The following is a 27036-nucleotide window of genomic DNA, read 5'->3' as shown; positions in this document are numbered from 1 at the left end:
TGTGTCACTGAATAACACAGAACAGAGCTAAACATATACCCTGGCTATTGTCACTATTGTCTGACCACTGGGAAAGGAATACATTTGACATTTTAGTCATTTAGCAGAAGTTCTTCTACAGAGCGACTTAGTGCATACATTTTCATACATTCTCTTGTTCATATTTGTGATCTCTTACAGACACTTTGACTACTTTCGCCTGGATAACATCCCTTATCATCATGGCACCCTTTAACCTTCATTTAGCATTTATTTAAGGGACAATACACAATAATCTGATAATCAACCTGGATAGAGAAGTTCCAGATTCCAAAACGTTCATATTTGTCGTATTAAACTGGGAGGCTAAAAACCGAATACAATATTCATTCCTTGGTCTACAGTAGACCAGTGATGTATGGGGAAGTTTAACTGTGTAACTGTCTAAAACCCAATGCTCTGTACAGTGTGTGGAGCCACACCTTAGTGATATTTATGAGAAAGAGATGGTTTCTCTTGATGGCTGGTTGGCTGACTGGCTGGCTGGCTGACTGGCTGGATGAGAACACTCCCTGGGTGGTATAGTGCTTCACCTTATCAGACAGAGCCCGGCTGTTAGTCATGGGAGAGAAATAAAAGACTTGGCCTTAACATAAAACATGATTAAACATCTCCCTCTCTTTTTCTCTCTGTCTCCATCTCTCTCACACACCTGTGTTTGACAACAAATGCACATTGAGACAAACAAAGGCAGGATTAAACATCTCTTCCCCTCTGTTTCTCCCTCTCTCCCTCCCTCTCTCTCTCACTGCCTCTCGCTTTGTCYATATATTTATAGTGACAATGTTACGCTAATAGGTGGTTACAAATGTTGTATTTTCTTGTTCGTCTTTTTATTTTTCAGCTACTGACTCTGTATGTAATACTTTGATTGTACAATGACGGCTTACATTAATTATTTCAGTCCGATTTGACTTATTTTACTAAGTCATTGTGGCTTAACATTTTGTTTTTGACCTCAACATTCTTGTTGGATAGATACTTTGATAGCAAACATGCTAYCACTGCTAGCTAGCTAATGTTAATGACGCAAAAGGCGCTAGCAAACCGGCTATGATGGATGCCTCCATCTAGTTTCCAAGAGCAGCACACTGGTAAGTCAACTTTACTTTCGAACTTTGTAATCATCTGTAAAGTTGTTTTACATGAAATCATACTAGCTATCTAGATAGATGTTTTGTTAAAAAGCCTGTTCATGTCGTTGGTTGTTTCTTTTGGCTTCAGCTAGCTAAGCTATCAACTGGCTAGCTAGTTGGATAATAATGTGGTGTACAGTAGGCTACAGTACCGTTACAGTATTACTGAAGGACAACAATATAGACTTGTCACTACTAGTTGGCAAGCTGGTTGATATGGGGTGCAGTAGAATACAGTACAACATTACTAAATGATAACAAAATAGCCTTGTAACTAGCTAGTAGTTGGTTGATATTTTGTAATTTTATTTCACCTTTCTTTAACCAGGTAGGCAATTTGAGAACAAGTTCTCATTTACAATTGCGACCTGGCCAAGATAAAGCAAAGCAGTTCGACACATATAACAACGCAGAGTTACACATGGAGTAAAACAAACATACAGTCAATAAATAATACAGTAGAAAAATAAGTATATTTACAATGTGAGCAAATGAGGTGAGATAATGGAGGTAAAGGCAATAAATAGGCCATGGTGGCGAAGTAAATACAATATAACAATTAAAACACTGGAATGGTAGATTTGACAGTAGATGAGTGTGCAAAGTAGAAATACTGGGGTGCAAAGGATCAAAATAAATAAATAAATACAGTAAGGGAAGAGGTAGTTGTTTGGGCTATTTATAGATGGGCTATGTCCAGGTGCAGTGATCTGTGAACTGCTCTGACAGCTGGTGCTTAAAGCTAGTGAGGGAGATAAGTGTTTCCAGTTTCAGAGATTTTTGTAGTTCGTTTCAGTCATTGGCAGCAGAGAACTGGAAGGAGAGGCGGCCAAAAGAGGAATTGGCTTTGGGGGTGACAAGTGAGATATACCTGCTGGAACGTGTTCTACGCGTGGGTGCAGCTATGGTGACCAGCGAGCAGAGATAAGGCAGGACTTTACCTAGCAGGGTCTTGTAGATGACCTGGAGCCAGTGGGTTTGGCAACGAGTATGAAGCGAGGGCCAGCCAACGAGAGCGAACAGGTCGCAGTGGTGGGTAGTATATGGGGCTTTGGTGACAAAACGAATGGCACTGTGATAGACTGCATCCAATTTGTTGAGTAGGGTGTTGGAGGCTATTTTGTAAATGACATCGCCGAAGTCGGGGATCGGTAAGATGGTCAGTTTTACGAGAGTATGTTTGGCAGCATGAGACAAGAATGCTTTGTTGCAAAATAGGAAGCCAATTCTAGATTTAACTTTGGATTGGAGATGTTTTATGTGAGTCTGGAAGGAGAGTTTACAGTCTAATCAGACACCTAGGTATTTGTAGTTGTCCACATATTCTAAGTCAGAACCATCCAGAGTAGTGATGCTGGACGGGCGGGCAGGTGCAGGCAGCGATCGGTTGAAGAGCATGCATTTAGTTTTACTTGTATTTAAGAGCAGTTGGAGGCCACGGAAGGAGAGTTGTATGGCATTGAAGCTCGTCTGGAGGGTTGTTAACACAGTGTCCAAAGAAGGGCCAGAAGTATACAGAATGGTGTCGTCTGCGTAGAGGTGGATCAGAGACTCACCAGCAGCAAGAGCGACATCATTGATATATACAGAGAAGAGTCGGCCCAAGAATTGAACCCTGTGGCACCCCCAAAGAGACTGCCAGAGATCCGGACAACAGGCCCTCAGATTTGACACACTGAACTCTGTCGGAGAAGTAGTTGGTGAACCAGGTGAGGCAATCATTTGAGAAACCAAGGCAGTTTAGTCTGCCGATGAGTATGTGGTGATTGACAGAGTCGAAAGCCTTGGCCAGGTCAATGAATACAGCTGCACAGTATTGTTTCTTATCGATGGCGGTTAAGATATCATTTAGGACCTTGAGCGTGGCTGAGGTGCACCCATGACCAGCTCWGAAACCAGATTGCATAGCGGAGAAGGTACGGTGGGATTCAAAATGGTCGGGGATCTGTTTGTTAACTTGGCTTTCGAAGACCTTAGAAAGGCTGGGTAGGATAGATATAGGTCTGTAGCAGTTTGGGTCAAGAGTGTCCCCCCCTTTGAAGAGGGGGATGACCGCAGCTGCTTTCCAATCTTTGGGAATCTCAGACGACACGAAAGAGAGGTTGAACAGGCTAGTAATAGGGGTTGCAACAATTTCGGCAGATCATTTTAGAAAGAAAGGGTCCAGATTGTCTAGCCAGGCTGATTTGTCTGGGTCTAGATTTTGCAGCTCTTTCAGAACATCAGCTGACTGTATTTGGGAGAAGGAGAAATGGGGAAGGCTTGGGCAAGTTGCTGTGGGGGGTACAGTGCTGTTGACCGGGGTAGGGGTGGCCAGGTGGAAAGCATGGCCAGCCGTAGAAAAATGATTATTGAAATTCTCAATTATAGTGGATTTATCGGTGGTGACAGAGTTTCCTATCCTCAGTCCAGTGGGCAGCTGGGGGTGCTCTTATTCTCCATGGACTTTACAGTGTCCCAGAAGTTTTTTGAGTTTCTGTTGCAGGAAGCAAATTTCTGCTTGAAAAAGCTAGCTTTTGCTTTTCTATCTGCCTGTGTATATTGGTTTCTAACTTCCCTGAAAAGTTGCATTTCACGGGGGCTGTTCGATGCTAATGCAGAACGCCACAGGATGTTTTTGTGTTGGTTAAGGGCAGTCAGGTCTGGAGAGAARCYAGGGCTYTATCTGTTCCTGGTTCTAAATTTCTTGWATGGGGCATGCTTATTTAAGATGGTGAGGAAGGCATTTWWAAAGAATAACCAGGCATCCTCTACTGACAGGATGAGGTCAATATCCTTCCAGGATACCCGGGCCAGGTCGATTAGAAAGGCCTGCTCGCTGAAGTGTTTCAGGAAACATTTGATAGTGATGAGTGGAGGTCATTTGACCGCTGACCCATTACGGATACAGGGAATGAGGCAGTGATCGCTGAGATCTTGGTTGAAAACAGCAGAGGTGTATTTAGAGGGCAAGTTGGTTAGGATGATATCTATGAGGGTGCCCGTGTTAACGGCTTTGGGGTTGTACCTGGTAGGTTCATTGATAATGATATAATAATTGATAATTGATATGGGGTGCAGAAGGCTACAGTACAACATAACTAAATGATAACAACATAGCCTTGTAACTAGCTAGTAGTTGGTTGATGGGGTGGGCTACAGTACATCATTACTAAATGATAACAACATAGCCTTGTAACTAGCTAGTAGTTGGTTGATGGGGTGGGCTACAGTACATCATTACTAAATGATAACAACGTAGCCTTGTAAATAGCTAGTAGTTGGTTGATATGGGGTGTAGTACAACATTACTAAATGATAACAACGTAGCCTTGTAACTAGCTCGTAGTTGGTTGATATGGGGTGCAGTAGGCTACAGTACAACATTACTAAATGATAACAACGTAGCATTGTAACTAGCTAGTAGTTGGTTGATATGGGGTGCAGTAGACTACAGTACAACATTACTAAATGATAACAACGTAGCCTTGTAACTAGCTAGTAGTTGGTTGATATGGGGTGCAGTAGGTTACAGTACAACTTTACTTAATTACTAAATTATTACAACATTACTAAACATCGGGGAGGGGAATGCCCAAGGTGGGATCGAACCGTGTCGCAAAAGCAGCAGAAAAGGTCAAATAAGGTCACCAAAATGTCCATTATGCCTATACACGTCTGGCCAACTCTGCATGGTGCTTGCAATGCCAGGGTTGTGGGTTCGATTCCCACAGGGGACCAGCACAAAAATGCACTCACTACTGTAAATTGCTCTGGATAAGAGTGTCTGCTAAATGATGACTAAAAATACAACCTCATCAGTTTACTTTGTGCTGTCACGTTCAAAAGACACAGGGCAATTTGAGTGAGACACATTTGCAGATGTAAACCTCTGCTTTGTTGGGCCTTCCGGCTCCTACTCGGAGACTGGGGGTTGGCCATTGCTGCTTTAAACACATGGCTTGGACACAAAGCATCACAAAGCGATGAAATGGAAGGGTATCACCACACCAGGGTTAGGGGATTGAAGGGGGACATGGCCCAACTCCCAAACGCACACATCATGTCACTGCAAACCTGAAAGCGAGAACCACCACATTTAACCATGGCAAGGTGACTGCGAAAATGGCAGAATACAAACAGTGTAGATTGAATGGTGCAGGAGAGAATGGTTATCATTTTATTGGCTCTAACCAACTATTTTGCTTGTTTCTTCGCATTGTTTGTAACATATTTTGTACATAATGGTGCTGCTACCGTCTCGAAAAGAGCTTCTGGACATCAGAACAGCGATTACTCACCTGGAATTGGACAAATAATGTTTCTTAAATGAGTCGGACGAGAGGGATTTACTCTAGACACCCGAAAAGGCCCTCATCCCCATCATTCGTAGAAGAAAGAGACTGAGATTTCGCGGAAGGAGATCGGGGAGGCTTGTGAGGATCAGGTGACGAGTGGCTAATCTGTCTTTGCCATCCTATTAGCCAATGTACAATCGCTGGATAATAAATTGGATGAACTAAAATACTACCAACGGGACATTAAAAAGTGTAATATCTTATGTTTCATTGAGTCGTGGTTGAACGACGACACAAATAAAATACAGCTGGTGGGTTGTACACTGTATCGGCAGGATAGAACAGCAGCCTCTGGTAAGACAAGGGGTGGCGGTCTATGTATATTTGTAAACAACAGCTGGTGCACAATATCTAAGAAAGTGTCAAGGTTTTGCCCGCATGAGGCAGAGTATCTCATGATAAGCTGTAGACCACACTACCTACCTAGAGAGTTTTCATCTGTATTTTTCATAGCTGTCTACATACTCTAAACCGGGAGCTTATAAGAAATCCCGCCATGGTTTTCGACAAACCATCAAACGGGCAATGCATCACTACACGACTAAGATCAAATCGTACTACCCCGGCTCCGAAGCTCGTCAGATGTGGCAGGGCTTGCAAACTATTACAGACTACAAAGGGAAGCACAGCCGAGAGCTGCCCAAGTGGCATGAATCTACCACACGAGCTAAATTACTTCAATGCTCGCTTCAAGGCAAGTAACACTGAAACATGCATGAGAGCATCAGCTGTTCCAGACGACTGTGTGAACACGCTCTCCGCAGCCGATGTGAGTAAGACCTTTAAACAGGTCAACATTCACAAGGCCGCAGTGCCAGACGGATTACCAGGACGTGTATTCCGAGCATGCGCTGCCCAACTGCCAAGTGTCTTCACTGACATTTTCAACCTCTGCCTGTCCGAGTCTGTTGTACCAACAGGTTTTAAGCAGACCACCGTAGTCCCTGTGCCCAAGAACACTGAGGTAACCTGCCTAAATGACTGTAGCCATGAAATGCTTGGAAAGGCTGGTCATGGCTCACATCAACACCATTATCCCAGAAACCCTAGACCCACTTCAATTTGCATACCGCCCCAACAGATCCACAGAGGATGCAATCGCTATTGCACTCCACACTGCCCTTTCACACCTGGATAAAAGGAACACCTATGTGAGAATGCTATTCATTGACTACCCTCAAAGCTCATCATTAAGCTCAGGGCCCTGGGTCTGAACCCTGCGCTGTGCAACTGGGTGCTGCACATCCTGACGGGCAACCCCCAGGTGGTGAAGGTAGGAAACAACACCTCCACTTTGCTGATCCTCAACACTGCAGACCCACAAGGGTTTGCAGATGACACAACCGTAGTAGACCTGATTACCAACAATGATGAGACAGCCTACAGGGYGGTGGTGAGGGCCCTGGGAGTGTGGTGCCAGGAAAATAACCTCTCACTCAACATCAACAAAACAAAGGAGCTGATCATTGACTTCAGGAAACAGCAGAGGGAGCACCCCCCCTGACCGTGCAATGAAGATTATGGACTACACCAAATCCGTTCAATCGCAATGTACCCCCAATCTCCCTCGTTTCAGAGGGACTCAATTATACATGCATAGGGACATGTTCTTACAGTCCAAATGACGACCACTTAGGTGCTGGCATTAGGCTTTGACAGGGCAGAGCGACAGGGTCATGCCTTATGATAAGTCCTCTCTCTCTCTCTCTCTCTCTCTCTCTCTCTCTCTCTCTCTCTCTCTCTCTCTCTCTCTCTCTCTCTCTCTCTCTCTCTCGCTCTCTCTCTCTTCTCTCCTCTCGTCTTCCTCTCTCTCTCTCTCTCTCTCTCTCTCCTCTCTCTCTCTCTCTCTCTCTCTCTCTCTCTCTCTCTCTCTCTCTCTCTCCTCTCTCTCTCTCTCTCTCTCTCTCTCTCTCTCTCTCTCTCTCTCTTCTCTCTCTCTCTCTCTCTCTCTCCTCTCTCTCTCTCTCTTCTCTCTCTCTCTCTCTCTCTCTCTCCTCCTCTCTCTCTCTCTCTCTCTCTCTCTCCTCTCTCTCTCTCTCTCTCTCTCTCTCTCTCTCTCTCTCTCTTCTCTCTCTCTCTCTCTCTCTCTCTCTCTCTCTCTCCTCTCTCTCTCTTCTCTCTCCTCTCTCTCTCTCTTCTCTCTCTCTCTCCTCTCTCTCTCTCCCATATATTCTATGGGTCAGGGCCAGATTACCAAATCGGCAAGCAGGGCAGGGGGCCCCCATATAGCATAGTAACATATGTAAAATTGCAATAAATTAGCTTTAAAACTGCAAAATCTTCTCTCAGCAAAATGTGAACAAAAGCATGAGATGAGCTAAAAAAACGACACATTTCTTTCTCTGCCCCATGGCAAAAGGTGTAGAATGGCAGGAACTTACAGTGCCTTCAAAAGTATTCACACCCCTTGACTTTTTCCATATTTTGTTGTGTAACAAAGTGAGTTAAAATGTATTTACACAAAAAGTCAATGATCTATACAAAATACTCTGTAATGTCAAAGTGGAAGAAAAATTCTAACATTTGTAAAAAATTCAGGAAAAATAAAACGCTAAATACATCTTGATTAGATAAATATTTAACCCCCTGAGTCAATAGATGTTGGAATCACCTTTGGCAGTGATTACAAGATGGCGTAGCAGTCGGACGTGTGTCTTTGTCTTGTCCCATGTATATATTGTTTTCTTCGTATATATTTCGTATATATTTTAATCTCACTTTCCATCTACGGACTGAATATACTCTCCTGCTGTGGTACGGATCACCCAATGTGGTACGGATCTGCTATTTTTATACTTTTGAACCGGAACCCCCTTCAGGAGCTAGCCAGCTAACTAGCTACTAGCTAGTAGTCAGTTAGCCACTGCTAGCGGTCCTCACCGTTAACTCGGACATCAGCCAGCCTCAACCCGCTCAATTCCTGCCAGTCTACACAGCTCGTTATCAACCCAGAGCATATCAGACTGCTTTTTCTCTACCACATCTCCGGTTTTCTACCGCAAGCTCTGAACCTTTACACCGGTAGCTAGCTGCTATCCGAGTGGCTACGCCTGGCTAACGTCTCTATCCCGAAGCAAGCACCAGTTAGCCTGGAGCTAGGCTCGAGCTAGGCCCATCTCCCGGCTAGCCAAAGAGGTCCACCGACCAATTCTTGGGCTACAATATCTCTTTTGCCATTTGGCCTGGACCCCTTACTGCCGACACGGAGCCCCGCCGATCCATCACGACTGGTCTGCCGACGTAACCGTCCGAGGTGGTCTCAACAGGCTCTTCCATTGCGATGTCGCCGGATGCCCATCTGCCAGCCCCAGGCCGCCAGCTGTCTGAATCGCTGTGTCTCCAGCTCGCCTAGCGTAGCAGCGACTTCGGAATTGGCTCCCTGACTCATCTAGTGATACTCATTGAACCCTATGATCACTCAGCTACACACGCCTCTCCCTAATGTAAATATACCTTGTCTATTGCTGTTGTGGTTAGTGATTATTGTCTTATTTCACTGTAGAGCCCCTAGCCCTGCTCAATATGCCTTAGATAGCCCTTTTGTTCCTCCCTCCACACGTGCTGTGACCTCACCTGACTTAATAACTGGTGCCTCTAGAGACAAAACCTCTCTCATCGTCACTCAATGCCTAGGTTTACCCCCACTGTACTCACATCCTACCATATCCTTGTCTGTACATTAAACCTTGAATATATTCTTCCGCGCCCAGAAATCTGCTCCTTTTACTCTCTGTTCTGAACGCACTCGACGACCAGTTCTTATAGTCTTTAGCCGTACCCTTATCGTACTKCTCCTCTGTTCCTCTGGTGATGTAGTGGTTAACCCAGGCCCTGCAGCCCCCAGCACCACTCCCATTCCCCATGCGCTCTCATTTGTTGACTTCTGTAACCGTAAAAGCCTTGGTTTCATGCATGTTAACATTGGAAGCCTCCTCCCTTAGTTTGTTTTATTCACTGCTTTAGCACACTCCGCCAATCCTGATGTCCTAGCCGTGTCTGAATCATGGCTTTGGAAGGCCACCAAAATGTCCATCCCTAACTATAACATCTTCCGACAAGCTAGAACTGCCAAAGGGGGCAGCGTTGCAATCTACTGCAGAGATTGCCTGCAGAGTTCTGTCATACTATCCAGATCGGTGCCCAAACAATTTGAGCTTCTACTGTTAAAAATAAACCTTCCCAGAAACAAGTCTCTCACCCTTGCCACTTGTTATAGACCCCCTTCTGCCCCTAGCTGTGCCCTGAACACCATATGTGAATCGATTGCCTCCCATCTATCTTCAGAGTTCGTACTGTTAGGTGACCTAAACTGGGATATGCTTAACACCCCGGCCGTCCTACAATCTAAGCTAGATGCCCTCACTCTCACACAAATTATTAAGGAACCTACCCGGTACAACACTAAATCCGTAACCATGGGCACCCTCTTAGATATCATCCTGACCAACTTTCCCTCTAAATACACCTCTGTTGTCTTCAACCAGGATCTCAGCGATCACTGCCTCATTACCTGCGTGCGTGATGGGGCCGCGGTCAAACGACCAGACCTCATCACTGTCAAACGCTCCCTAAAACACTTCAGCGAGCAGGCTTTTCTAATCGACCTGGCCCGGGTATCGTGGAAGGATATTGACCTCATCCCATCAGTAGACGATGCCTGGTTTCTCCTTAAAAGTGCTTTCCTCGCCATCTTAAAAAAGCATGCCCCATTCAAAAAAATGTAGAACTAAGAGCAGATATAGCCCTTGGTTCACCCCAAACTTGACTGCCCTTGACCAGCACAAAAACATCCTGTGGCGTTCTGCATTAGCATCGAATAGCCCCCGCGATATGCAACTTTTCCGGAGAAGTCAGAAACCAATATACTCAGTCAGTTAGAAAAGCTAAGGCTAGCTTTTTCAAACAGAAATTTGCATCCTGTAGCACTAATTCCAAAAAGTTTTGGGACACTGTAAAGTCCATGAAGAATAAGAGCACCTCCTCCCAGCTGCCCACTGCACTGAGGCTAGGAAACACTGTCACCATCGATAAATCTACGACAACCGATCATTTCAATAAGCATTTTTCTACAGCTGGCCATGCTTTCCACCTGGCTACCCCTACCCCGGCCAACAGCTCAGCACCCCCTGCAGCAACTTGCACAAGSCCCCCCCCAGTTTCTCCTTCACCCAAATCCAAATCCTACTTTCCCTGGTGCCCCCAAATTCATAGTTAATTGGTTACGTTATTATTTAGTTGATCGCGTAATAACTAATTACAGAGAATCTTTGATAAAAACTATAAGTCTTCAATTTAATGATAGCAAAGACACGACACCACCGTACCTTCTCCACTTTGCAATCTGGTTTCCGAGCTGGTCATGGGTGCACCTCAGCCACTCAAGGTCCTAAACGATATCATAACCGCAATCGATAAAAGACAGTACTGTGCAGCCGTCTTCATCGACCTGACCAAGGTTTTCGACTCTGTCAATCACTGCATTCTTATCGGCAGACTCAATAGCCTTGGTTTCTCAAATGACTGCCTCGCCTGGTTCACCAACTACTTCTCAGATAGAGTTCAGTGTGTCAAATCGGAGGGCCTGTTGTCCGGACCTCTGGAAGTCTATGGGGGGTGCAACAGGGTTCAATTCTCAGGCCGACCCTTTTCTCTGTATACATCAATGATGTCGCTCTTGCTGCTGGTGATTCTCTGATCAACCTCTACGCAGACGACACCATTCTGTATACATCTGGCCCTTCTTTGGACACTGTGTTAACAAACCGCCAAATTAGCTTCAATGCTATACAATGCCATCCGTGGCCTCCAACTGCTCTTAAATACAAGTAAAACTAAATGCATGCTCTTCAACTGATTGTTGCCTGTATCCACCTGTCCGACTAGCATCACTACTCTGGACGGTTCTGACTTAGAATATGTGGACAACTACAAATATCTAGGTGTCTGGTTAGACTGTAAACTATCCTTCCAGACTCACATTAAACATCTCCAATCCAAAACTAAATCTAGAATCGGCTTCCTATTTCGCAACAAAGCCTCCTTCACTCATGCTGCCAAACTCACCCTCGTAAAACTGACTATCCTACCGATCCTTGACTTTGGCGATGTCATTTACAAAATAGCTTCCAATACTCTACTCAGCAAACTGGATGTAGTCTATCACAGTGCCATCCGTTTTTTCACCAAAGCCCCATACACTACCCACCACTGCGACCTGTATGCTCTCGTTGGCTGGCCCTCAATACATATTCGTTGCCAAACCCACTGGCTCCAGGTCATCTATAAGTCTTTGCTAGGTAAAGCCCCGCCTTATCCCAGCTCACTGGTCACCATAGCAACACCCACCCATAGCACACGCTCCAGCAGGTACATTTCACTGGTCATCCCCAAAGCCAACACTTCCTTTGGCCAACACTTCCTTCAAACGCGCCAAATAAATGGACATTTTGGATATATATCAACGGAATTAATCGAACAAAAGGACCATTTGTGATGTTTATGGGACATATTGGAGTGCCAACAACAGAAGCTCGTCAAAGGTAAGGCATGAATTATATTTTTATTTCTGTGTTTTGTGTCGTGCCTGCAGGGTTGGAATATGCTTATCTCTCTTGGTTTACAATGGTGCTATCCTCAGAAAATAACATCTTATGCTTTCGCCGAAAAGTCTATTTTAATTCTGACATGTTGGCTGGATTCACAACCAGTAGCTTTAATTTGGTATCTTTCATGTGTGATTTAATGAAAGTTTGATTTTATAGTAATTTTCATAGTAATTAATTTGAATATGGCGCTCTGCATTTTCTCAGGCTTTTTGCCAAGTGAGACAGTAGTGTCCCGCCTAAACTCAGATTTTTGGATATAAATATATACTTTACCGAACAAAACATACATGTATTGTGTAACATGAAGTCCTATGACTGTCATCTGATGAAGATCATCAAAGGTTAGTGATTAATTTTATCTCTATTTCTGCTTTTTGTTACTGCTCTCTTTGGCTGGGAAAATGGCTGTCTTTTTCTGTGACTTGGCTCATACCTAACATAATCGTTTGGTGTGCTTTCGTCGTAAAACCTTTTTGAAATCGGACACTTTGGCTGGATTTACAACAAGTGTAGCTTTAAAATGGTGTAAAATACTTGTATGTTTGAGGAATTTAAATTATGGGATTTCTGTTGTTTTGAATTTGGCGCCCTGCAGTTTCACTGGCTGTTGACGAGGTGGGACGCTACCGTCCCACATACCCTAGAGAAGTTAAAGTTAAATAATATGATGGATGGTTCACTCCAGTTTTATAAAGTGGCCATGGAACCCGTTATTCTTGTGTTACAAAACTGGCAAATTCAGTCCTCAGATGATTATTGTCACGCCCTGACCTTAGAGAGACGTTTTATTTCTCTATTTGGTGAGGTCAGGGTGTGATGTTGGGTGGGCATTCTATGTTTTGTATTTCTTTGTGTTTGGGCGAGTGTGGCTCCCAATCAGAGGCTGCTGTCTATCGTTGTCTCTGATTGGGCATCATACTTAGGTAGCCATTTTCCCACTTATGTTGTGGGATCTTGTTTTTTGTACAGCTCTTGTAGCCTACGGAACGGTACGTTCGTTTTGGTTTCACTTTGTTATTTTGTTGCTGGTTCTCATTTAAATAAATATGATGACGACAAATTACGCTGCGCCTTGGTCTCCTTCAAACCACAAACGTTACACTTATTTCGTTCTATTTCTTTCTCTGACCAAAGTAATCTTGTCAGAATCCGAATGTTGGGTTTTACACGTGTAGCATGACACACATTTTAGGGGCATTTGCGTTTCCATTTCTTTACATGCTCATGTGAAGCAAAGGGCTCACATGAAATCCCTTCAATGGCTAAGAATTCACTTTGGGTCTGATCTCGTGGATCCCAATCAACTACACACCATGCCTTCTCTCAGGTGATTAGATTTAATGACAAATTCTTTTTCAAATTCTTTTCAAGAATACCGTCATAATTCATAAGGGCCAGAGTCCCGTTCAAGACACTGGCAATTCATCTTGTAACCCAGAGAGGCCTTCATCTAATGTGTACAAGCTGGAGCCAAGATATTAACCCAGCCAAAGGGTCTCTCTTTTCTTCACAACACGCACACACACACACACACACACACTGCTGAGATCCTTGGATTTTTAAAAAAATGGTGAGGTTTTGTGGGGTGCAAAGAACAGCTTTGATGTCACAGTATATCTTTGAGTTTCTTGGCTCCGGCCTGGCATAGACCTTCAGGTTCTACTTAACATAGCACCAAAAGTCTAATTTAAGGTCTGGCTTATGGAGATTGGACTTTATATACTGCCGGCCTTTCTCCGAGTGCTTTAACAGCTTCTCTGTGTTGGTGATTGTAACTCACATGCAAAGGTGTTTGGCCAAAACCAGCGCTGGGTCTGGTCTGGAGCTAAAAAGACTGTCTCTTTGGAAATATAGATGCCTGGACAGTCATGAAAAAGGAGGGAAGTAGATCAAATAGATGATTTATTTTCTGGTCTGGTTTTATTCATAATAGTGAAGCAATGATTTTGTGAATAGTTAGTGTGTATGTGTGTTTTGATATAATAGGAGTTTCAACAAATGCTGTTAATAGATGTACCTCATCTAAGAAAAACAATGAAATTAAGTTATTCAGTATCCACATGTTCACGTCAGGCAATTTGGCCAACGTATTGCATTTCAATTACAATCTACATTTCTTGTATAGACAACTGAATTTAAAGTGAATTCACTTAGCATATCAAATTCCACTGAAAAACAATCAAAGGAAAGATGGCGCCAACAGATAGGGGAGCTCTGCGTCTAGCTCATGTTAAAGCTGGGACCCTTTGGATGACAAATCAGAGGAAGATTTTCAAAAAGTGAGTGAATATTTAATCTTTATTTATGAATGTATGAAACCTGTGCTGGTGGGGAAATATTTTGATGTGGGGTGCCATTCTCAAACAATCGCATGGCATGTTTTCGCTGTAATAGATACTGTAAATCGGACAGTGCAGTTAGATTAACAAGAATTTAAGCTTTCAGCCGATATAAAACACTTATACAGTGGGGAGAACAAGTATTTGATACACTGCAGATTTTGCAGATTTTCCTACTTACAAAGCATGTAGAGGTCTGTAATTGTTATCATAGGTACACTTCAACTGTGAGAGACGGACTCTAAAACAAAAATCCAGAAAATCACATTGTATAATTTTTAAGTAATTTGCATTTTATTGCATGACATAAGTATTTGATACATCAGAAAAGCAGAACTTAATATTTGGTAGAGAAACCTTTGTTTGCAATTACAGAGATCATACGTTTCCTGTAGTTCTTGACAAGGTTTGCACACACGTTTTGGCCACAGACCTTCTCCAGATCCTTCAGGTTTCGGGGCTGTCGCTGGGCAATACGGACTTTCATAGCTCCCTCCAAAGATGTTCTATTGGGTTCAGTCTGGAGACTGGCAGGCCACTCCAGGACCTTGAGATGCTTCTTACGGAGCCACTCCTTAGTTGCCCTGGCTGTGTGTTTCGGGTCGTTGTCATGCTGGAAGACCCAGCCACGCACCATCTTCAATGCTCTTACTGAGGGAAGGAGGTTGTTGGCCAAGATCTCGCGATACATGCCCCATCCATCCTCCCCTCAATACGGTGCAGTCATCCTGTCCCCTTTGCAGAAAAGCATCCCCAAAGAATGATGTTTCCACCTCCATGCTTCACGGTTGGGATGGTGTTCTTGGGGTTGTACTCATCCTTCTTCTTCCTCCAAGTTTAGTTTAGACCAAAAAGCTCTATTTTTGTCTCATCAGACCACATGACCTTCTCCCATTCTTCCTCTGGATCATCCAGATGGTCATTGGCAAACTTCAGACGGTCTGGACATGCGCTGGCTTGAGCAGGGGGACCTTGCGTGCGCTGCAGGATTTTAATCCATGACGCGTAGTGTGTTACTAATGGTTTTCTTTGAGACTGTGATCCCAGCTCTCTTCAGGTCATTGACCAGGTCCTGCCGTGTAGTTCTGGGCTGATCCCTCACCTTCCTCATGATCATTGATGCCCCACGAGGTGAGATCTTGCATGGAGCCCCAGGAACCGAGGGTTATTGACCGTCATCTTGAACTTCTTCCATTTTCTAATAATTGCGCCAACAGTTGTTGCCTTCTCACCAAGCTTCTTGCCTATTGTCCCGTAGTCCATCCCAGCCTTGTGCAGGTCTACAATTTTATCCCTGATGTCCTTACACAGCTCTCTGGTCTTGGCCATTGTGGAGAGGTTGGAGTCTGTTTGATTGAGTGTGTGGACAGGTGTCTTTTATACAGGTAATGAGATAAAACAGGTGCAGTTAATACAGGTAATGAGTGGAGAACAGGAGGGCTTCTTAAAGAAAAACTAACAGGTCTGTGAGTGCCGGAATTCTTACTGGTTGGTAGGTGATCAAATACTTATGTCATGCAATAAAATGCAAATGAATTACTTAAAAATCATACAATGTAATTTTCTGGATTTTTGTTTTAGATTCCGTCTCTCACAGTTGAAGTGTACCTATGATAAAAATTACAGACCTCTACATGCTTTGTAAATAGGAAAACCTGCAAAATCGGCAGTGTATCAAATACTTGTTCTCCCCACTGTATATACCTAAATGTTTAATATCCATAATATTTATGATTATTTATTTGAATTGCGCGCCCTCCAGTTTCACAGGAAGTTAGCGGGACAAATATCCCTAAGTAGTTTTTAAGACATCTTCTGTTATTAAAATGTGGTCGCTGTAATAGCCCATAGAAGGCTGTAGGGAAACCGTCTGGCCCTTGTTACATATACCAAGGGAATAACTGGACACTCATCCATAAAGACTCGGAGCCGTCTCCGAGTGGACGGTTCGGATAACACAATCCCCCCTGTGCATTAATGTCATGATCCTTCTGCAGAAGGAGAACCTCTTGGCTGGGTTCTTGTGAGCTTAGTGGGGATGTGCAGTTTGCGAACAATTAGTTATTTTTGAATTACTTTTTTTTACTGATTTGAGAGTCATGATTTGTTTTTCTGAGTGACTCTGTTATTTGAGTCGTTCGTTTGACCTGCTAGTGCTGGCTGCAATGAGTCCTACAGCAGGATTCTCTGGCTCAGCGGCTCCAGAGCTTAAACCTCAGTGCTCCAGAGACATGCTTAGACCACCAACTGTCTGTCATATGCACGCAGGAAAATAGATAATGAGCATAGAGAAAAAAACTTTTATTTTCCGCAATAGAGAGAAAAAGTAAAGACATTGTTCGTTGGACAAAGCCTATGTGGAAAATGGCGTTTTAAATTGTTTGTACTTTTTTATAAACACCTAAAATAAGGTCTGTGGAGAGCATATGTTTTATTCTATGGGAACTTACGTAATAAAAAACCCAACATAAAGCATTTAAAGGTCTCATAATTAATAAAGGTCACGGTAATTGACTGATATTATCTCATAGAACAAATAAGATCTCCTAAGCTGATCGTGGACTATGGGAAAAGGAGGGCCGAACAGGCCCCCATTAAAATTGACGGAACTGAAGTGGAGCGGGTCGAGAGTTTCAAGTTCCTTGGTGTCCACATCACCAACAAACTATCATGGTCCAAACACACCTAGACAGTTGTGAAGAGGGCACAACAACACCTTTTTCCCCTCAGGAGGCTGAAAAGGTTTGCCATGGGTCCCAAGATCCTCAAAAAGTTATACAGCTGCACCATCAAGAGCTTCCTGACCGGTTGCATCAATGCCTGGTATGGCAATTGCTCGGCATCTGACGGCAAGGCGCTACAGAGGGTAGTGTGTACGGCCCAGTACATCACTTTGACCAAGCTTCCTGACATCCAGGACCTACATACTAGGCAGTGTTAGAGGAAGGCCCAAAAAWTTTTCAAAGACTCCAGTCACACAAGTGATAGACTGTTATCTCTGCTATCGCACGGCAAGTGGTACCGGAGAGACAAGTCTAGGACCAAAAGTTTCCTTAAAACCTCTTAAGGATCACACCCAATTTTGGCCTAAAATGACATACCCAAATCTAACTGCATGTAGCTCAGGACCTGAAGCAAGGATATGCATATTCTTGATACTATTTGAAAGGAAACACTTTGAAGTTTGTGGAAATGCGAAATTAATGTAGGAGAATATAACACATTAGATCTGGTAAAAGATAATACAAAAAAAATATGTGTTTTCTTTTTTTTCATCATCTTTAAAATGCAAGAGAAAGGACGTAATATAATATTTCAGTTTCGACACAATTTAGTTTGGCCACAATATGGCAACAGTGTGTGTGCAAAGTGTCAGATTGATCCAGTGAAGCATTGCAATACTGGACAATATTTTGTATCAAGTCTGCCCAAATGTGCCAAAATGATCAATTGATACATTTTCAAGTACATAACTATAGAGAATTTGCAAAAAGTATATGGTAATATAAAATGTAAGTTTACACACTCCCAGGAATGTCATACATGCTGGATCATTAGCTTATACACGAACTTTCACACATCTAGATGGCCGGGCGGGGTGGGTGTGGAGCCAGAGACAGCAGGGGTTCAAACTGTAGACCCCAGTTCCTAATTTTGAATATAAAAATGTATTTTATCAAACAAAACGATGCTTCATTTTATCTCTGGAGCATTTGATCTCTGGAGCAAGATTACTGAATGTAWGTACATTATTTACCTTCAGAGGTGAATGTATCAAACCAGTTGCCGTGATACGTTTTTTGTCTCTCCTCAAACAATAGCATGATKTTTTTTTCACTGTAATAGCTACTGTAAATTGGGCAGTGCAGTTAGATTAACAACAATTAAAGCTTTCTGCCCATATAAGACATGTCCTGGAAAGTTTGCTGTTAATTACAACGTCATGCTAATCACATTAGCGCACGTTAGCTCAACCGTCCCGGTATAGAGACACTGGTCCCGTAGAGGTTTTTAAGACTGCTGAACAACTAATCAAACGGCCACCCGGTGTCACGCCCTGATCTGTCTCACCTGTCCTTGTGTTTGTCTCCACCATCTGCAGGTGTCGCCCATCTTCCCTACTTATCCTCTGGGTATTTATATCTGTGTTTTCTGTCTGTCTGTGCCAGTTCGTCTTGTTTCTCAAGCTTACCAGCGTTTGTCCTGTCTTTTCCCAGCCTCTCTTTTTCTCGCCCTCCTATTTTTTACCCTTGCCTGTCCTGACCCTGTATCCGCKCGCCTGACCACTCTGCCTGTCCCTGACCCTGAGCTCCGTCCTGTACCTTTGTTCCACCTCTGGATTACCAACATCTGTCTATCCTGAGCCTGCCTGCCGTCCTATCCCTTGGCCTCTCCTCTGGATTATCGACCCCTGCCTGCCTTGACCTGTCGTTTGCCTGCCACTGATGTTACAATAAACATTGTTACTTCACACAGTCTGCACTTGGGTCTTACCTTGATTCCTGATACCCGGACTATTTACATTGAACCCCCTTGTTTTTACATGGCTGCTACTCACTGTTTATTATCTATGCATGGTCACTTCACAAATTAACTCGGCTAACCTGTACCCCCGAACACTGACTTGGTACCGGTACCCCTTTATATAGCCTCTGTCACGCCCTGACCTTAGAGATCCTTTTTATGTCTCTTTTTTGGTTTGGTCAGGGTGTGATTTGGGGTGGGCATTCTATGTTTTGTTTTTCTATGATTTTCTATTTCTATGTTTTGGCCGGGTATGGTTCTCAAAGTTGACTTTGTTTAGGGCACATAGCCTTTGAGCTTCACGGTTTGGTTTTGTAGTGTTTKTTGTTTTTGTTCGTCGTCTTGTTTAATAAAGGAACATGTACGCTCAKCACGCTGCACCTTGGTCCTCATCTTTCAACAACCGTGACAGCCTCGTTATTGTTATGTACATTTCTTGTGTTACTTTTTGAGTGATCTTCTTTTTTTTTACCTTAGTTTATTTAGTAAATATTTTCTTAACTCTATTTCTTGAACAGCATTGTTGGTTAAGGGCTTGTAAGTAAGCATTCACGGTAAAGTCTACACCTGTTGTATTTGGAGCATGTGACAAGTAACATTTTGATATGATTTTAATCTCAGACCTTATTTTCGGTATTTATCACAAAACCCATACATTTTCGCCATAGGAATGGCTTACGAACCAGAGGTAACTGAACAGCGGAATAATTTAGCAGAGGGGGAGAAAATAAAGAGAGAGAGTAGGTATTAAACAGACAAACAAAAATGTAGACCAACAGACAAAGAAAAGGAAAGACCAAAAGCCAAAGAGAAAGAATGAGTGAAAAACAAGAGACAGACAAAGACATAGAAAGAGACTGAGGGGTTGATTTATTGACAACAATGTGGAGATGTGATTTATCTGGGCATGGAGGGACCATTCCTCTCAAAGCAGACAGGACAGGGGCGCAGTAGAGAGAGAACAGAAAAGGCAGAGAGAGTGCTTTTGAATGAATCAAGAGGAGATCGCCAGCTGTGTTTGTCTGACCTCTGTCCAGCAGTCCACTCAGATCTCCACAGACTGACCTGCTGCAACCCCAACACACCTCTATAATGGTACTGGGTGCTTGACGATATGCTGATAAAACTACAACAAGTGGTCATTACAGAGAAGACATTACACTGAACAAAAATATAAACGCWAGTTACAATATTATTGTAGTTTACTGAGTTACAGTTCATATAAGGAAATCAGTCAATTGAAATAAATAAATTAGGTCCTAATCTATGGATTTCACATGACTGGGAATACAGATATGCATCTGTTGGTCACAGATACCTTAAAAAAAAGGTGGGGGCGTGGATCAGAAAACCAGTCAATGTCTGGCGTGACGGCCGTTTGAATCATGCAGCGCGAAACACGGGCCTCAGGATCTCGGCACGGTATCTCTGTGCATTCAAATTGCCATCAATAAAATTACAATTTTACAAAAATAAGCTTTTTTTGTGCGTACGGTAAATTTCGGGGATCTTTTACTTCACGACAACGGGCCTCAGGATCTCGTCACGGTATCTCTGTGCATTCCAATGGCCATCGATACATGGGAATATGGGACCAACACCATGAAACACGGGCCCAAGACTTTACATGTTGCATTTATAGTTTTGTACAGTAATACATTGAAATGTAAAATCAATTTCAATGCATAGTTCTGGCAAGGTAAATAACGGGACCCCATGCTACGTGATATCAGAGCATCAACAACCCAAAAGAGTAGTACATAGAAGAGAAGGGAGAAACAAAACAACATTTTAAAAGGATGGTAGCTCGGAGCTCCACTAAAGGAGGGGAAACTGCAGAGCTCACTAATCCTCCGGACCTGACCTTAAGRAATCAGTCGTGGATCCCCACGCAGGCCTAGACACCCAGCGCAGCCTGATCAAAGCCTGTCAGCTTCGACAGCCGCCAACTTGGGCCTGGTGGTTTTAGCCAAGCCGGGGACCCTCGACCTGAGCTAAACAACCAGGAGACAGACCCAGCTGCTACCTTTACGCAGCTCAGAGAGAGAGGGGAACGGAAGGCAGGAATAAGGAGCAGGGAGAAAGATAGGCAGAGAGAGATAGAGAGGATAGGAAGAGAGGCAGGGAGAGTGAGCAGGGAGAGGGAGAGCAGAGAGAAAGAATGGATAAAGGCAGGGAGAGAAACAGGCTGAGAAGCAAGGAGAGAAGCAAGGAGAGTGGCAGGGAGAGAGAGCATGGAGAGAGACAAGGAGAGAGAGTAGAGAGAAAGAGAAGAGGGAGGCCACATCTGACATCTGTACCAGGGGCTGAGTCGACTATTACGATTGGTTCAGTCAGGTGTCCAATCAAAACGGGGCAGAGGCGGGAGCTCAACATGGAGAGGACGCTGGTGAGCAAGACTGACTGGTCAGAAAATGAACTATATAGTTGACAGCAGAGAAATAGTTTGTAGCAGAAAACGTAAATTCGAATGTAAAAAGTTTTTCCCCTTTTCTTGTTAGAGCACATGGTTTTAGCTATGATTAGATACTGAATGCAATATTTGACTCTATTTGCCAGCTATCTTCCTACATTAGCTAGATAACCTAGCTAGTTAGCTAATAGCTGCAATATTCTAGTGTACAATGTTAAGATAGCAAACTAGCTACTTAGCTACCAAAAGCAGGCTTCCTGCTTGGAATTACACATTTCAAAGATAAGATAAAACTATCTGGCTTCTAAGTTAGCTAAGCTTGCTCAACTTTATTCTGCCCTGGGAAAAACTGTACAAACATGCTTTGAGGGCAACTAGCTATAAATAGCCAGACAAATGTATTGTCACAATTTTACTAATTTCATTAAGTCATAGCATGTTTGAGTTCATTCAGTAGTTTTTACCTGATAAAGTAGAATTCTGTTGAAAAAGTATGTTAAAAGTACCACTTATATTCCTACATTTTTTTGTGAAAATTATACTGTTGCCATGGTGTTTAGATTGATGGCCAAGTGTCAAAACACTAGTTTTAGATGTCCAAACTCATAATCAATATGCTGAAATAAGTTGTGATATTTTGAAGACCAATAAATAAAAGTTACTCCCTACACAGGTGTCACACTTCTGTTCAGAGTACTTGTATTTTGCTAAATTAGTATCTTCCAAACTGCACACACACCAATATTTACCAAGGGGTCATTCAAGACGGAAATTGATAAGCTTGGTCTGCTGTAATCAATAACGCGTGCAAATTAATCACTCAGATCGATATTGAAATCAATGGAACTGGGACAATAACCACGGCGACGTGTACCATTTGCACTCTTCTAACAGACAAACCTCAATGAACTTGGGTATACTACATGTGTCTGTCGATAGATGATAACCTGTCGTAGCCATTTATCAACGTATATCTCTGTGAGAAAGTTATTTCAGTAGATGGCCAATATGGAAAAGGAAACAACACTTTGACCGGATCATTTCAACGAGTCACCGCCTCACATTGGTTTCTAAACAGCGACAGGGGTTGGATTTCACTTGAATGTTAGCTTAACCCTCAAATCCATGATTTCATGTGAGGCCAGAGACTTATGGGAGGAGCAACCGAGTTGTTTCTAGCCACTGTGGTTTGAAAATTACATCTACGTTCTAAGTCCCACTACTGACTGGCTCATATGACAAAAACATTAGTACTAAACCAAAGAGATTGATCTGTTTTCAGCAATCGATTGTGAGATTGGTTATTATTACAGTTCATAGTAATCACAATCTGAGGAAATAAAGATGTGTATTTCCTGTAATTATCATGACACAAGGTGAGACCCAGATGCAGACACAGGAGGCAGATGGTTAGAGTCTTACAATATTTATTCATCCAAAAGGAGTAGGCAAAACAATGGTCGTGGACAGGCAAAAGGTCAAAACCAGATCAGAGTCCAGGAGGTACAGAGTGGCATGAATGGTCAGGCAGGCGGGTACAAAGTTCAGAAACAGGCAAGGGTCAAAACAGGGAGGACTAGAAAAAGGAGAAATGCAAAAAGAAAGAGATTGGGGAAAACCCGCTGGTTGACTTGGAAACATACAAGACTAACTGGCACGTGGAGGCAGGAAACACAGGGATAAATACACTGGGGAAAATCAGCGACACCTGGAGGGGGTGGAGACAATCACAAGGACAGGTGAAACAGATCAGGGCATGACAGTAATTATTATTATTGTGTGGTGAAAACAGTCGGTGTATGTAGTCATCAAGGCAAAGGGTGGCTACTTTGAAGAATCTAAAATCTATTTAGATTTGTTTAACCCTTTTTTGGTTTCTACATGATTCCATARGTGTTATTCCATAGTTTTGACGTCTTCACTAGTATTCTACAATGTAGAAAATAGTAAAAATAAAGAAAAACCCTTGAATGAGTACATGTGTCAAAACTTTTGACTGGAACTGTACATTTGCATCTTTGCTCAAATGCATGTAATACCTGACTTGGCTGCGGGAAGATGTTTTGGGGTGGGGAGCTGCAGATTTGTTTTCTCTCCCCGCTCTGCTGGCGAGTAATAAAGGCCTGTTTTTTATTATTCATTKTTTTTTGAATTGTGATTTATCAGGGGGTGCTGCAGCACCCTCAGCACCCCTACTATGATGCCTGCCAAGCCATTGGCAGTGATATTATTTAAATTGTGATGGTAAGTAAAAAGGAAATGTTTGATTTCACCTAATTGCAACATTCTGTCATAAAGAGCACATGTTCAACTTCATAAAAAACACATTTTCCCATCTCAAGAAAAAATAAAACAGTGCTTAATTAAATAATGAAAAAATCTCAATAAAAWGTATAATCTGTTTTACATACTTTATCGATTTAAACAAAAGCTATAAATTGTACAARGCTCCTGTCACGTTCTGACCTTAGTTCCTTTTTTATGTCTTTAGTTTGGTCAGGGCGTGAGTTGGGGTGGGCATTCTATGTTGTTTTTCTATGTTTTGTTCTGTGGGTTATATTTCTAGGTGTTTGGCCTGGTGTGGTTCCCAATCAGAGGCAGCTGTTTATCGTTGTCTCTGATTGGGAGCCATATTTAGGTAGCCTGTTTTTCATTYTGTGTTGTGGGTGATTGTTTCCTGTGTTAGTTTCACATTTTCAGGACTGTTTCGGTTTTCATTATTCKTTCARGTTGTTATTTTTGTATTTTTGTCGTGTTCAGTTTGTATTAAAATATAATGGACACTTACCACGCTGCACATTGGTCCGATCCTTCGTACTCCTCGTCTGAAGAGGAGGAAAGCCGTTACAGCTCCACAATATGTCAAATTGTAGGTCTAGGTCATTTGGCACATATACACTGGGAGTCAGGAAGCAGGTGCAGAAGGGGAGTATTAAAAAGATAAGCAAAACATGAGACGTGTACAGACCGTGAATCAGAACAAATCAATACTGCCTGATGACTGAGGCTACTGAGGGCTAAATAAAGGGAAGGTAATCAAGGTGAGGATGAAGTACAGGTGTACATAATGATGGGGAGCAGGTGTGTGTAATAATGGTTGCCAGGGCCGGTGGTTAGTAGACCGGCGACGTTGAGCTATGGAGAGGGGGAGCGGGAGTAGGCGTGACAGCTTCCAATAAGTGATATTATACGCTCTACAGTGGATGGATGGTTAGTGGTGTTATAGTGAATTCGTAACCAAGTGGGAAGTGGGAATTTACCATATCTGTGAAAAAATCCTCTTGAACGGTCCTCCAACTGGCAAGTACTAGTTAAATCKGCCATGAATCCTCCTTTTAATTTTTGGGGGGTAACAGGGTAGACATGTTATGCTTGATCCGCCTAGTTTTTCACGGCAAAACACCAGAAAATTCCCGTTGGACGTTGGTGGCAATGCTCTCGTCAAGTTCGTTTGTTTATTTGTCGTATGCACATGAAAGAAATGGAGTCACTACACCAGGGGTGTCAAACATACGGCCCGCGGGCCGGAACCGGCCCCCAAGGAGGTTCGATCAGGCCCGCAGGATAATTTGAAAGTGGAAAAAATGCATAAAAGACATGGAATTAATATTTTTAATTCGCTGCAATTCATGGATTATCCGCTAAGGGGCGCACTCTTTCCATCAGAGTAGAAGACAAGCCGCATCACTGAGACAGACTGAAAACAGCAGACGGTATCAATGCGCCATCTGCTGCTTGTTACGACGTTGTTAATACCTTGGTCTCTACCTCTCCGCTACACCCTCATTAGCCAAAATGTCGTTATCCAAACGGAGAAAAGTAGATAAGAGTGTAGAATTTTCAAAGAAAAAATGGACCACGTCCTATTTATTTACAGAGATGCACGGAAAACCTTCGTGCTTGGTGTGTTTGCAAAAGTTTCGGTATTGAAGGAATATAATATTCGACGCCACTACGAGACTCATCACAGCGAAAAATATGACGGCTTGCAAGGACAACTGAGAAGAGATAAGATTAACGAATTGCTGGCGGGTCTGAGGAAACAGCAGTCAACTTTCATCCAGAGCCGAGAAGTCAGTGAAGCAGCGGTAAAAGCCAGCTACCTAATTGCTAGCGAAATAGCATTAGCATCGAAGCCGTATTCCGACGGTGACTTTGTTAAACGATGCATGATGAAGGCGGCTGAATTTGTATGTCCCGAGAAGCGACAAGCTTTTGCCAATATTAGCCTGCCGAGGAATACTATAGCAGAGAGGATTTCGGAACTATCGGCAGATTTAGACAGTCAATTGAAACAGAGAGTCAAGTCATTTATTGCATTTTCCGTGGCAATTGACGAGAGCACTGACATTACAGACGTGGCCCAACTGGCCATATTTATTCGAGGAGTTGATGAGACATTGACTGTTACTGAAGAGTTCTTGAGTTGGTGCAATGATGGACACACAACAGCCGAGGACATTTTCGGCTCTGTCGTTGCTGCATTGGACAGAGTTGGAGTGGACTGGTCCGCGCTGTCAGCCTGGCTACGCCGGCGCGCCATCCATGGTCGGAAAGAAACAGGTGTCGCGACAAAGTTCAAAGACAAAGTAAAGCCCTTAATGGAGGAGATCGTTTCTGGACATTTCACTGTATTTTGCACCAGGAGGCATTGTGTTGCAAGTCGCTGAAAATGGACCACGTCATGGAGGTGGTTGTTCGCACTGTAATTTCATCCGGTCCAGAGGTCTGAACCATCGTCAGTTTGACAAACTTCTCAGCGACAGCAACATTACCACAGCCTGCCATACCACACTGAAGTGAGATGGTTAAGCCGAGGCGCTGTGCTGAGGCATTTCTTTGATCTACGAGAGGAAATCGGACAGTTCATGGAGAAAAAGGAAAACCGGTGTTGGATTACAATCTCAGGAATGGCTACGGGACCTTGCATTCTTGGTTGATATTACTGAACACTTGCAACATCTGAACAAAATGTTGCAAGGCCGCAAAAAAGTTGTCACACAGTTTTCTGACAACATACATGCATTTAAGTTGAAGCTGACTTTGTGGGAGATGCAACTGGCAAATGGCAACCTGCTCATTTCCCCAGTCTGAGAGATGTGTGTGTGACCAGACCTGATGCGGACATGAAACGGTACAAAGACAAAATTGCAGGACTACTGCGGGAGTTTGAGAAACGTTTTCAGGTATTTGGTGAACTTGAGACAGAATTTTCAGTTTTTCACTCACATTTCACAGTTAAAGCTTCTGATCTGCCGGTCGAAATTCAGCTAGAGATAATTGATTTGCAGTGTGATGCAGATTTGAAGGGCAAATTTTGCCTCTGTAGGTCTGGACAGATTTTATCAGTATCTACTACCAGGGTACCCCAAATTAACAGCCCTGGCTGCTAAATTTTGTGCATGTTTGGGACAACCTACCTTTGTGAACAAATTTTCTCAGTGATGAATATCAATAAAACAAAAATGCGTTCAAGGCTCACAAACAAGCACTTAAATGAGATTCTGAAAGTGACAGCTAGTCAGGACATGACACCTGGTGTTGATGAACTTGTACAGGCCAAAAGATGCCAAGTTTCAGGAACAAATACAAGTCCAGACTAGACTAACACCTTTAAAATGCTGCCTTAGATACTGTTTGCAT

The sequence above is a fragment of the Salvelinus sp. IW2-2015 genome, linkage group LG4q.1:29 (genome assembly GCF_002910315.2).
Source record: "Salvelinus sp. IW2-2015 linkage group LG4q.1:29, ASM291031v2, whole genome shotgun sequence".
NCBI classification, from domain to species: Eukaryota; Metazoa; Chordata; class Actinopteri; order Salmoniformes; family Salmonidae; genus Salvelinus; species Salvelinus sp. IW2-2015.
The sequence above is the reverse complement of the archived record's forward strand: the minus strand, read 5'-3'. Positions refer to the sequence as shown.